The sequence below is a fragment of the Ambystoma mexicanum genome, chromosome 2q (assembly GCF_040938575.1).
Source record: "Ambystoma mexicanum isolate Mex_15411 chromosome 2q, UKY_AmexF1_1, whole genome shotgun sequence".
Classification (NCBI taxonomy): Eukaryota; Metazoa; Chordata; class Amphibia; order Caudata; family Ambystomatidae; genus Ambystoma; species Ambystoma mexicanum.
Window position 1 is genome coordinate 1,160,156,783 of NC_090924.1, and position 13,491 is coordinate 1,160,170,273.

Here is a 13,491-nt window from a genome sequence, read left to right on the forward strand (position 1 = left end):
GGAAGGAGAAGGGTAACTGTCCAATCCTGGTTGCGAGAATTCTTGCAGGGCACCTCCCAATATTGAAATCTTGATGGTGTCATCACTGGTATATAAAGTGGATGCACTATGAGAAAGGGTGAGAGCTGCTAAAAATTACCATCTGGCAGATGCAAGGAAACACCAAAGGAAATTGCATCTGGGTGGATCTTTCTATGGTGAAGAGCTGGGACCATCCTTAGGAGTGGTGTGACCAGACCCCTGCCCTATCCTCAAATAGGGTCCAAAAATGCAGCTGGTTTTCCTGAACTTTACCTAAACATAGCTTTTCAATTTGTAAGTAGAATTGAGCTATTTGAAACAAAAAGGAAGGGGGATCTGCTTACTTTAAATCCATTCCCTTTATAGTGGGTGGAGGTGGGCAAAACAGTGTAGATTCTTAGCCTATTTAACTAACAGAATTAATGTAATTAATTCCCCTGGGCAGAACATCATGGGGTGATTTATGTTAAAATTCCAAATTAACAAAGCTCATTGCCAGTGTAGGCTGAACACTGTAGCCTGTAATGTAATTAGGTTATCCTATTGATCTAGCATCCCCAACACAGGTCTTTAAGTGGCAGGATGTCTGAAATCTAAAATTCCTAAATCATCCAAATGTTTCTGTCCAACTTCCTCAACACAGGCCTTTAACTGGAGAGGGGTCTGAAATCCAAAACTGCCAAATCATTCAAATTTTTCTGTCTGACTTCCCCAACACAGACCAAAGTAGGGGGGTTCTGAAAAACAAACTGCTCAATCACCCAGTTTTTATTTTAAAGCGAGTTTGTGGGTGAAATAATAATTGCAATTTGCATTTGTACAAATCTGTAAACCAAACTACTAGCCTTTAATGCATGCAGGAAAATAGAAATTGCACAGCATTGCATATGTAAATTGATTTTGGTCATTGACCAGTTTTCATTATTTCTTGATGTGAAATCTGTAGAAAGTAAAGTATTGTGATGTGTGTTTTTCCCAACCACCATGTGTGATTTATGTATGTAATGAGAAGTTTAATTGTGAGCAACAAAGAAGTGGGCGTGTGTTGTTTTAGTGTGATCCCCATTATCTATCATCCAAATAAATACAACTATATTTCCTGTACACCAGCCAGGTTCTTGGCTTATTGGTAGCTCAGAGGGAGTGATCTAAGGGGCATGAGATGAATAGAAAATAGGGCTAAAAATAGAACTCAGTTTAAACAGTTTGATGGATGACACCTTGATTGGTGAGGGAAGGAACTCCCAGTATTGAGGGTTGCCTCTCAATAAACTGTTACAAATTGGGGGCTTGTCTGGGATATGGCTGGCTATTTTTGACTCATTTCAAGTGCATTGGGACGGAGTATTCATTTTGATGCAATTGCATTAAGGTGGAGGGAAAGTCATCTTTGCTTTGTTAAAGTTCTGCAAGGACTTGACCCCTGAGTTCCAGGGAGGTGTATGGGTGAAAATTTAAGATTGACTAAGATTAGATTGATTTTTTATTTGGCATTGTGAGTGAAAAGTATGCAGGAACAGGGTGATTTTTGCCCCTGCGCAAAGGAAATTCTAAAAAAGAAATTGCAAAATGGCCATTTTTAAAAGTTGATGCAATTGCAATAGATGATGCCAGGGGTCATTTCCTTACTAAGTGGTTTATTATGCAAAGTATTACATCAGAAGGAATTGACATGTGGTGTGGAGGTGGGATATGGCACAAAGCATTGATGCATTTTAAATGGTCCAAAATGCTCAAGAAGAACTGAGTCAAATGGCTCGGTTCACAGTGTATCTATAATTCCACTTGCAATTAATGGAAGAGTGAGTGCAGAAGATTGAGGCCTGTGTTAAAAAGTTAGATGATCAAGCACAGCAGAGCCATAACTTCAAGTTAAAACAACAAAGCCTCCAGTAACAACTCAAAGATGAGTTAAAAACACAGCAGCAAAAGAGTGCAGAGTGTGACACACAGTTTTGTGCACTGCAAGTGGAACATAAAGAATGTGTAAAAAATGTGAGCACACTGAAACATAAGGTCAATGATCAGACTATGTATAATAGAGGGCTGTTAGATGATATCATGTCCTTTCAATTACAGATAAAGGAGTTGAAAAACAAAAACAGTCAGTTAACTTTAAAATAGGTTGATTCCCAAAATGATTTCGATCAAATATATCAGAAGGCACTTACTTTAAAAATTCAACCAGTGAAGAAAAATGACCTCTTGAACCAGGAGCATAGGGTCCTTTTACAGGAGGTGCATCAGTTGAAAATGGATACAGAAAACAGTTAGTCAGGTTCTCAGGTACTGACTGGAAATAGGCAAGAAAATGTAGAACTCATGGAGCATGTGCGGCAAGCAGAAGCTGACCTGCTACAGGCAGCACAGTGTAGAAGTGCACAAGAGAAAGAGATGGTCTTTTGGAATCCAACCGCTTTGAATATGCGCACATAATGCATGCTGCACAAATGAAAAGTAGTCAAATAAGAATGAACTCAGGGAATTGAAAGATCAATTAATGGCCTAGAGTAAAGTGCTGAAAGCCATTCAGGCCCTGGTTTCAGAGTTAAAAAGCCAGCTCTCTGTATACCAACAGGAAATAAGGACAGACAGAAGCAGCTGTGAGAGTTTGATAAATTAAATTGAAAATTGCAAACAGGCATTGAGGCACCCTGGCCAATCAGGATATGGAAAAGGGCCCTCTGATCCAGGGATGATGCCCTCCACATCAGAGGAGGGGCATCATGCCAGTTAACCAAAACATTCTATGGGCCAACTTCAACTGACCTCATGCCTTCCACCTACAAGTCCCAAGAAAACACTCAGCACCTAGACATACCCTGGGCTAGCCAAACGGATCCAGAAAGCCAGTCCTTATCTGAGATTGAGGAGTACTCATCTCTATCACACAGAACGGAATGTGGCCGGCCCAGTGTCTCCTGGGAAGTTAAAAGTAATCCAGTGAGTACTTCAGATCATGAAAACTCCCTTGATTAGAAAATGAGGGAGTTGTACTTAAAACAATGAGATTGCAGAGAGACCAGCTGTCATGGGCGCTACTCCCGAGGGGCCATGACTGGCCCAGCGCCCTCGGAAGCAGACCCGTCTTCCACTACTCTGGACCCAGCAGACCCCGACAGGGGCCCTTTGGACCGTGTCCTGGCGCCTTTGGCGCCAGGCTCATGAAGGGTTTCAGTCCCGGCGCCATAGACTTACCTGAGGCAGACCATGCTGCATATTTACCCAGAACAATCCAGTCTGGTTGAAGTCCCCAGCCATCAGGGCTGGGAGGAACTATTCCCTCCATTCAGGAACTCTTTTCTTACCTGGGTGGAACCGGTGGAAGAACACACACTGGAAGCACTCTGCTATTTAAACCACGCCCGATGGAAAACACGTGCTTCGCGTTATTCTGCAGCAGCAGCAGGACGCTCACCGAGTCGGCTCCTGCATTCCAGGTCCAGAGTCATCTTCAGCTTCCGCGCAGCAACCTGTGGATGAAGAAAGACACAGAACAAAACTTATCAGATCCCGGAATCCAGTCACCGGCAAAACCTGCAAAGAATAAACATAAGGTTAGAAAAGTGCAACTCGCTCGCAGCCGCGCCCGCTTACCTGATCCATCCGTGATTGCAACAGAGCTAACCACGGCCTTCTCTTCGGCAGCTTCTATGCACCTGAAAGGCAAAGGACATAATTAAAAAGGAGTTCGGGTGAAGGCAGTCGCATTCATCTTAACTTACCAGTTTTTGCACGCGCAGAAGCGGCCGCATCAACCGCAGCATCCCGGCACCTGAAAACTAGAAAAAGGACATTATTAGAGGTGCCATTAAAAGCGGCCAACGATCATTATACTTACGTGCATCGGCACGTGCAGTGGCAATGGATATAAAGCCCGCAGCATCCCGGCACCTGAAAACTAGAAAAAGGACATTATTAGAGGTGCCATTAAAAGCGGCCAACAAACATTATACTTACGTGCATCGGCACGTGCAGCGGCAACGGAATACTACGCCCACAGCATCCCGAGGCCTGAAACAAAGAAAAAGGGACATTATTGAGGTGCCCATCTTTTAAAGACAAAAGACTACAGTATACTTACAGGCATCCGCTCGTGCAGTAACGGCGGCATCGCTCTTCGGCATCCCAGCACCAGTGCCACAACTAAGGCCGCAAAAGACTTGAGCCTCAACACTGAACTCATCCAGTGACGTAACTGGAATCCACGCACCCCTGCACCAGACGCAGGATGGAGAGCTCAGCATTTATACGCCTAAGGTGAGAGCTCGCCGAGACAAGTAGAAAGCTAGGCTGTGGGAGAAACTGGCGATGGGTGGGAGAAGGAATCCCATCAAACGGTGATTAACCCTTTTTCTTCCACCTGCAGAAAACTTACCCTGCAAGTCAGACATTCGATAAGAGGAAGCCCAGTCCTGAGAGTCGTCCGAGCTCTACGCTTCTCAATTGAAGAAATGATAGCAGCCCAGCCGGGATCAGCGCCTCCGTGGGAATCAGGTGAGCGTTACACCAGCTAGCTCACTTCAACGGAGAAAAACATTCAAAGCTTCAGCCCCAGGAGGGCTTTTTAAAAACATCCTTACATTTAGGGGAAGGAGTGAATTTCCCCAGACTATCTGCAAGGTGGGAGACTACACAGTTGAGTCAGTCTAAGGAAGAGAGTATTAGCCTGTGCCACAAGGTGACTACAGGGGAAATTACCCTGAAAATACCCAGCAGCACAGGCAAGAGGAGCCCATTGTTCTGGGAAGTATTCCCAGTCTCATAGAGATAGGGAGCGTCTGCAAGATGGGGGATGCAGTATCAATAGTAGCTCTGAATCAGAAGCTGAATGGACTCAGGTGCAGTGAAAAACGAAGACAGGGAAACAAAGAACAGATCAAGGCCATAGAGAGCTTCATGGCCCCATGCCATAAAAACACTAAAGTATTAGTATTCATTGTGGGAACATGTAAAATTGTAGGAACAAATGATATCCTCAGTTGGAATTAAAAATGACGTAAATTGTATGGAATTTGTGAAATGGACATTTTCTCCCGAGTACTCCAGTTTCTTTTCTGGACTGGAGGACGAGAATCATTATAAATGGTTCAACTATAAGGCGGCCATTTTGAAACATTTTTCCACATATAGGAACACACACTTTTGTGGGCCTCTGCCGGTAAGGCTGCATATAATTTGCAATGTGGGGAGGATTAGTTGCCATGGGAGTTAGTGCAGGAGTTAAAGCAGGCATTTGCTCAGACTTCTCGGCAGGTGAACACAAATAGGGAGTTCATAACTACATATTTCCATGCGCTCCCCAAATACATAATGACTCAGTTGGTGCATGATTTTCACGAGCACAGGACCCTGGATTGGGTGATTGAACAGGCCACCAGAATCTATGAGGTCCAGAAGCCCACTGAGAGTAAACCCCCCAATTCTTCCAAACCATCTAACACCCCTGCTACTGTGAAGGTGGTGGAGGTGAACACTAACCCCCTATAGGATCTGGAGACAGGGGGCCTAAAAATACTCCTTCTGCCAGCAAGCAGAATGAAAGGCAGAGGACACCCTCGTTCCCAGCCCAATTCGAAGGTGGGATCTCAGACCAATGATCCCTCTAACCCTGCTACTTATGTAAGCTCTAGGTGCAAGGGTACCAAACAAACCCTAGGGTATGAATACACTCCCATGGCCCAAGGGGGGAACCAATCTGGTAAGTACTGCCCCGGGAAACTTCCCTCTAAACTTTCCCCAGATGAGAAGTATCACTCCACCTCCCAACCTCTTCCTCACATATCCACCGAAAAGAACTTCAAAATAATTCTCCTCTCTCTCCCCGATTCCAGGACAATCAATCCAGGAACCCCGGAGAAGGGAGATTTAGCGTGAAAATTATGGGGGGGATTTACAGTACCTGAGCTTCTCCGGGAGAATGGACAGGTGGCCTCATTATGAGTATGGCGGTAAGTGGTAAAATTGGAGGTAACTGAGTTACCTCCAATTTTACCACTATGCCTAATTATGAGTTTTAGCTTTGAGTGGAAGATGTGCCTCCAGCAAAACCCTGGAAGTAAATATTGCCAATCAATGCCAAATGCCAGTGGAGGTGTGACTCGAGACTTCCCTACAGCCCTGAAAAGGTCTCGCAGCTGGAGCGACAGGTCCAGAAAGTGACCAATGACCTGGGGCGCATGCTGAGGGCACATTCCAACTCTCAACCTAACCCTGCTCCCAGAATGCCCCAACACACAGGGCTTATGCTCCAGGGGGAAGGGGGCTGACAGGAGTAAATATCAAACAAACCACAGGTTCCTGAGGAGGGAGCCGGGGTGGAGCGAAGATTCCAAGCTGTGTTGGAAGCTTCCTTTCTCACCAGACAGATTCCCTAGAAAATTCTCAACCTGAAAGCGGCTCTTCTACCCCCAAAATGTTAGAACCCAAAGAGCAAAGGGTAAGTAGGAGAGGCCAAAGAAGAACCCACTTTGTGGAGGAACTCTGAATCATCTCCTTTGAAAGAGAAGAATCCCTGGAGAATTCAGTTAAGGAAATCTTTACATTCAGGACCGGGGGATACCCCCAAAAACAAATGGGTCCCTGAGTGGGAAAGGGTAAGTATGGAGACTGACCCAAAACAAGAAACTATTCAACCCCCAAAATGTGAACCAGATAGAATAGAAATGGAGGTGTCCTTCCCCCAAACAGGTTCTAGGAAATGCCTCCAGGTAAAGGCCACAGCCAAGAAGAATCAGGGGAGAAGGAGAATTCCCCAAATCGGCCCATTGTAGCTGCCAAATTTTCTTTGCAGATTCCTGATCTCCGACACTGAAAACCCACTAGAAGTTTGACGGACATCCAGAAAAAGGGTTTTTTCCCCATTCAGATAAATGAGGTGGAGGAGCATGTGATCGCCACAGCATGCCTGAATAATGGGAGGAGCTTCATCAGCAAAGTATTATTCAGGAAACTCCCAAAAGATCAGACCTTGCCGTCATTTAAATTGATTGACAAATGGGAAGTAGGCCTGGAAACCCCAAATTCCAAACATATCCTGCCTAGCATGTGTATACTAAAATTTCCATTGGCAACAAAACCATAGAGTACAATTGTTGTGTCTTGAGAGATGTCCCTTTTTTCCGTTTATCTGGGAAGTGACATTCTCAACTGATTTGCAATCAATTTGGATTTAATTAATAATAAAGCCTGGTCCTGACTAGGGGGTAACCCCATGGGCTTTGACAACAGTGAAAATGCATACTTCAGCTCAAATGCTGTCTTATGCGGTTCAAGTTCAGGTGCGAGAAGAGGTTACCATCACAGGACAGGTGCGACAATTTAGTATTCCACTCAAAATGAAGTGAGGACAGAACCTCAAACATCAGGATGCCTATATAAATTTAAATTCCCATCTCCAACAACAAGGTTTGTATTTAAATCCGAAACCGTTCGTAGACCTAGAACAGGACAATATTCAAATATTTATGGATAAAAGCTCCCCTTGAAGTATCACTTTTGGCACAGATACCTTTATTGGAATGGCGGTTGATGCCCAACATTATTCTATTGATTTAGGTAATTAAATCATGGGACCAATCCCAAATGACTGTTTCAACATCAGCAACAATATTCCTTGAGAAAAGACTTTGACAAGGCATGGGAGGAATTTCTTGGTGTACTCTTCCTGCCACTGCCACTTATCTCTGGGTGTTGATGAGGTTTTCCAAGATGTTCCGGATTCAAGACGGTTTGTTTGTAAGGAGAGCCCTATCTGGTTGTGACCACTGGGTGGTACCTACCTCATTCCGGAGCCTGATGTTGAACCACGTCCATGACGCTACCACTGCTTTTCATAGGAGGTTTCAAACGACATTAGAAATCTTGTGCGAGATTGCCTACTGGCCACAAATGGGCCAGGACCTTGCCATTTACATAAAGGGGTGTCTTGCGTGCGCTCAACTTCAACCCAGTTCACTAACAAACATAGCTCCCCTACAAAAAAGGGGAAATGACACTGCCTTGGTCAAATTTTCAAGTCGATTTCACCGGGCCAGTGATTGGCTCCTCTAGAGGAAACAAGTAGATGTTGACCAGGAAATGCTTGTGCGCAAAGTGGGTAGAGTGTCTTCTAGCCCCAAATTGTAAACCAGAGACAACTGCTGCATTAATGACCAACCACATCTTCTCTCGTTTCTGCCTCAGACAAAGGATTGAGTCAAATTGAGGAAGTAAATTCACCAGTGATGTGATGTAGGATGTTTCTAGGGGTAGAAAGAAAACTCCACATTGTCTACCACCTGCTCTCAAGCGGGGGGTAGAGAGACAACAAGACAATTGTGAGTATCTTAAAGAAGTTTGTGGCAGATGCTGGACCCAGTTGGAACATCTGATTACTGGTTGTCCTGATGGCTATTGGGTCTACACCATCTTCTGCAACAAATATTTCTCCATTTGAGCTTATGACCGGATGATAAATGGTGTTACCTCAGCACCTGCTCTATAGAGCTCAGGAGCAGACATTGATAAATGTGTCCACCACTCATGAGGACATTGAAAATTTAAGGAAGCATCTCCAGCATGCTTTGCTTATGCTCAGGGCAATTTAGAAAATTTGGGTGAAGGAATGAAGACCTATTATGAACTAAAGACCACCAAGAAAGAGTATGAAGTAGGTGACAAGGTTTACATGTACAGCTTTCAAAGGAATCAGGCCAGGGTGCGGAAATGTCTTCTGTCTTGGTTTGGTGCCTTTGATATTGTAGATCAAATATCACCTGTTGCTTTCAAGATCCATTCCCAAAATGAGAACAGACAGAAGAAAAATGAGTCCACATCAATCAGTTGAAAAGCTGTCATCCCAGACAAGCTTTACGACTGATTGAGCATCCAAATGAAAGTCGAGCAGAGGAAATGAAAACCCTGGATGGAAAATTGTAACAGGTGAGTAGTTCAAATAATATTCTTTGGAAATGTTAAAATAATGTGTGAATTGATATTCTGAAATGTTGTGCCTAGTTTAATGTAAAGTTTTCCCCTTTCAAATGGATGTTTGAAAAGGTAATGTCTATTTTTATGTAAATTATTTCTCAAATGCAACATCCATCTTCTGGGGAAATATGTTGTGTAAAAAGTACTGAACCTCTCTTTTGCCTATTTGCTAGATAATTAACTTCATTCCCTTCCAGTCTGGAGGCAAGAGGGGAGTCTGGGGAGGACCCTAGTGGCCCTGGAAAGAAGGAAGAAAGGAAGTCTTGTGCTACATCCCCAACCCAAAGACAGAAGGGGACGCTGCAGTACCCACTCCCTAATGAAGGAAATTGAGCTGGAAAGGCTCCAACAAAAAGATAAATATGAATAATGGTACTTTAGATGCAAACCACACTCTGCCCTGCTCTTCCCCACGAAAGAATCATGGAAGATCTGGGGGCATGTGGGGTTTAATCCAAGGCCCCAACAAACAGAACTGAAGAACCCACTGGAATAATGACATGCCAGCATTCAGAAAAAGAACACAAGGAAGTGCTATGTGAAAAAGAGCTTTTTGTCATTACTAAAGGAAACACAGCCTTTTAATCCACAGTGGGAGAAGAAATTCAAAGGTGCCTTTCACATGAAAATCTGGATTTTCAAACATTGACACCAAAATGGCTTTGCTTGCGTGTATGTAGTTTGAAAGCAACACATGAAAATGTCCCCCTGATAAAATAAAGATATTAGGGAAAATAATGTACTGTGTATTGACAAAATGTAATGTGTATTATGCTTCTCATAAAAAATCCCAGCAATTGAAAAGAAAAGGCCACTTTGGTCCATAGGTCACTTGAACATTTAATTTATACCAAAGGAAGACCCTTTTGCTTATTGGTGGGCAAACTTCACAAAGGACTCCCCCACTGCAAGCCTGGCTTTTGCGTCTCAGCTAATTACAACTGCAATAAAGTACAGCCTGCTAAGGGTGTTCAAAATAAACTTTCCTGAGAATGGTTGTCTCTGAAGTTTCATTTCTGGGAATGGCATAGGGCCAGCCAGTGCAAGAGTGCAATGTGGGAGGAGATGCAATCGATAGCAGCTGAACTCTAAAAAAATACAAAAAATAGAAGGCATTTCAGATTGAAATGGTGATTCACTTCAGATAACAGGACACGGTGCCCGATGGCAGTAGGGCCTTGTGACATCACAGGGCCGGCTTAGCTCATTATTTGGAGTGGGAAATCTCTGTGTAGCTGATGCCCCCCAAGTTTACGACCAGCAGCCTGCCAACTTCAAACAACAAAGAGGCTAGTAAAAATACAGCCCAGGAAGCTCTGGTCACATGCTGGACAGGAATGGCAAATGGACTTGAGGAAGGGGAGCTCACATTTGCATAACATGTAGATATCCCATTAGTTTAAAAAAAAAGAATCATATCTTATGTATTTTTCTCAGCAACCACAAGTCGCACTGAATTCATGGATGTGCCATTATTAAGATGAAATTCAGGTGATTTTGTTGAAATAAAATTCATCCACCTGCGACTTAGGGAATTGTAATGGCAAGCTAAAATGTGTTCCTGGCTGCTCTGGACATCTCACGAGTTTAAGATTTGGGGAATTGGTGGAGGGTAAAATTAAGCATTTGGAGAGTAAATTGCATGTTGAGAACTATTGTGCTTTTTGTATAAATGGCAGAAAATTGCCACACGGCCGTGCAACATAGTGCAGATCCGGCTGTTGCTTTATTAAATTTCTCATGATTAGCTGAAGCAGAATATATATATATATATATATATATATATATATATATATATATATATATATATATATATATATATGTATATATAGATAGATAGATAGATAGATAGATAGATAGATAGATAGATAGATAGACTAGAAAATTATGAAGTTTTGCCACATAACTAGAGATTTAAAATGGGGGTTGACATATTTCTCCTCTAGACTTATAAAAAAACCCTTAGAGAGAGGCTGGACTTGGGGAAGAGAGAAGAGTAACTGTCCAATCCTGTTTGTGAGAATTCTTGATGGTATCATCCTGGGTATATAAAGTGGGTGCACTATGAGAGAGAGGGGGAGATGCTAAAAATTACCATATGGCAGCAGCAAGGAAACACCAAAGGAGACTGCTGAAACTGCATCTGGTTGGAACCGTCTATTGCTGGGAGGTCTAAAAGCAGACCAGGCCCTATGATGAAGAACTGGGGACCATCCTTAAGAGTAGTGTGAACACACCCCTGAACTGTCCTCATCGAGGGTCCTGAAATGCAGCTTGCTTTCCTTAACTTTAAACAGAGGTTTTCAATGTAAGTAGAATCAAACCATTTGAAACCAAAAGTTGGCAGAATCTGCTTGCTTGAATCCTTTCCATTTAAAGTGGACAAGGGGGCAAAACTGTGTAGATCCTTAACTTATTTAACTAAAAATATGTATTTAATGAATTCCCCTTGGCCGAACACCACAGAGGGATTTGTGTTAATATTTGAAATTATCAAAATTCCCAGTGTGCGCTGGAAACCCTAGCCTGTAATTTACTTGGGTTATTCTATTGGTCCAGGTTCCCCAACACAGGCCTTTCAGTGTAGGGGGGTCTAAAATCCCAAATCTCTAAAAATTATCCCATTCTTTCTTTCCAGCTTCCCCAACACTAGCCTTTAAGTGAAGAGGTGTCTGAAATCACAAATTCCTAAATCATCTCAATGTTTCTGTCCACCCTCCCAAATACAGGCCTTTAAGTGGAGGGATTGTGAAATCCATAAATCAAAAATCATTCCAATGTTTCTGTCTGAATTCAGCAACACAGACCAAAGTAGCGGGGGTCTGAAAAACAAACTGCTAAATTACCCTGTGTTTATGTTAAAGCAAAAGCGTGGGTGAATTAATAATTGCCATATGCACTTGTACAAATCTGTAAACCAAACTTCTAGCCTTTTAAGCACGCAGGAAAATCAAAAATGCACAGCATTGAATATTTGAATTGATTTTGTTCATTGACCAGTGTTGATTATTTCTTGAAGGGAAATCTGTAGAATTTGAAGTATTGTGATTTGTGTTTTCCCAACCAGCTTGTGTGATTTATTTATGTAATAAGAAGTTTATTTTCAGTCACAAAGAAGGGGGCATGTGTGGTTTTAGTGTGATCTCCATTATCTATCTGTCATGATTCACCGTTTCCGCCCTTTCTGGACTTCATGGTCCATCAAGCACCGCAATGTCGTATCCGTTATTCTGCCAACATGGCCGACACCATTGAGAAGCCCGCTGTCTAGTGTTTCAGCAAGACCTGCCACTTCCTAGAAAACAGACACACCCCCACAGCTCTGCGCATCTCAACACTACCTTTCCGAGTATCCGGCAAGTGTGTACCTAACTTTTCCCTCTACTCCCATCCTACTCCCTTTCTAGTTAGCAGGTCCCTAATAACCCGTCATGGTATCATTTGTGCCGCTACTCGCGCTTCCGCCTGAGGACACGTGTGTCCCTCTTCCCTCCTGGGCCTTCGGTCCTGCTCCATTCCGTACTCGCATTCTGCCTTCTGCACTGTGCGAGTACCTCGACTCCTCCCTGGTTCCTAGACCCATCCCGGACTTAAGACCATTACTGGCCTGATCTACCTGGAATACTGAATGCTTATCATCTCTCGGGAGCTGTTGTCCGGTCTACACACTGAAGACAGAGGATACCCGTCCGTACCTGTGCAATTCCCGAACAACCACAGAGAAAGAAAACTTCAAAGGAAAAACAGGTGAGACAAGAGGCAGAGTGTGACAGTTTGAGACGCCCAAGACTTGATATATAATCCAATATGGAGGCTGCTGTCCAGGACCTCATGAGAGCAATACAAGAATTAACAACAGAAGTTCAGAATCTCAAAGCCGAAAATGCAGCACTAAAACAACTCGTGTTATCCAGGGACTCGACATTCTAGGAAACTGCCTTGGTAGGGGGCATAGTGGACAAATACGACGGTTCCTCTAAGGCACTGCGTTCCTTCATCGATTCTTGTCTGGTGCATTTCACATTTAAACCCTACTATTTTCCCACACCCAGGGCTAAAGTGGGATTTATAATCTCCCATCTCTCTGGAAATGCTTTAGCCTGGGCAACTCTCTTGGTAAATGCGAGTGACCCACTCCTGGCATCTATGATGGATTTGTGGATGCCTTCAAAACCATGTTTGACCATCCTGAACAAGTGTACAGTGCTCAGGAGAAGCTGCTGGAGTTCCAACAAGGAAACCAAGATATGTTGTCTTATGTAACCTGCTTCAAGCAATTGGCTAAGGAGGCAGATTGGACCCAGGAGGCATGCTTTACCTTGTTTCGTCCAGGGTTAAATGAAGAAAGCAAGGATGAATTAGCTAGAGTGGCCCGTCCAGGTTCCTTCCAGGCTTTGATAGATTTATCCTTACAAATCGACTTCCGTATTCAAGAGAGAAAGGCAGAGAAAAGAAAGACACAAACAGTACCACCAAATGTTCCCCTGGATTATCCTAGCC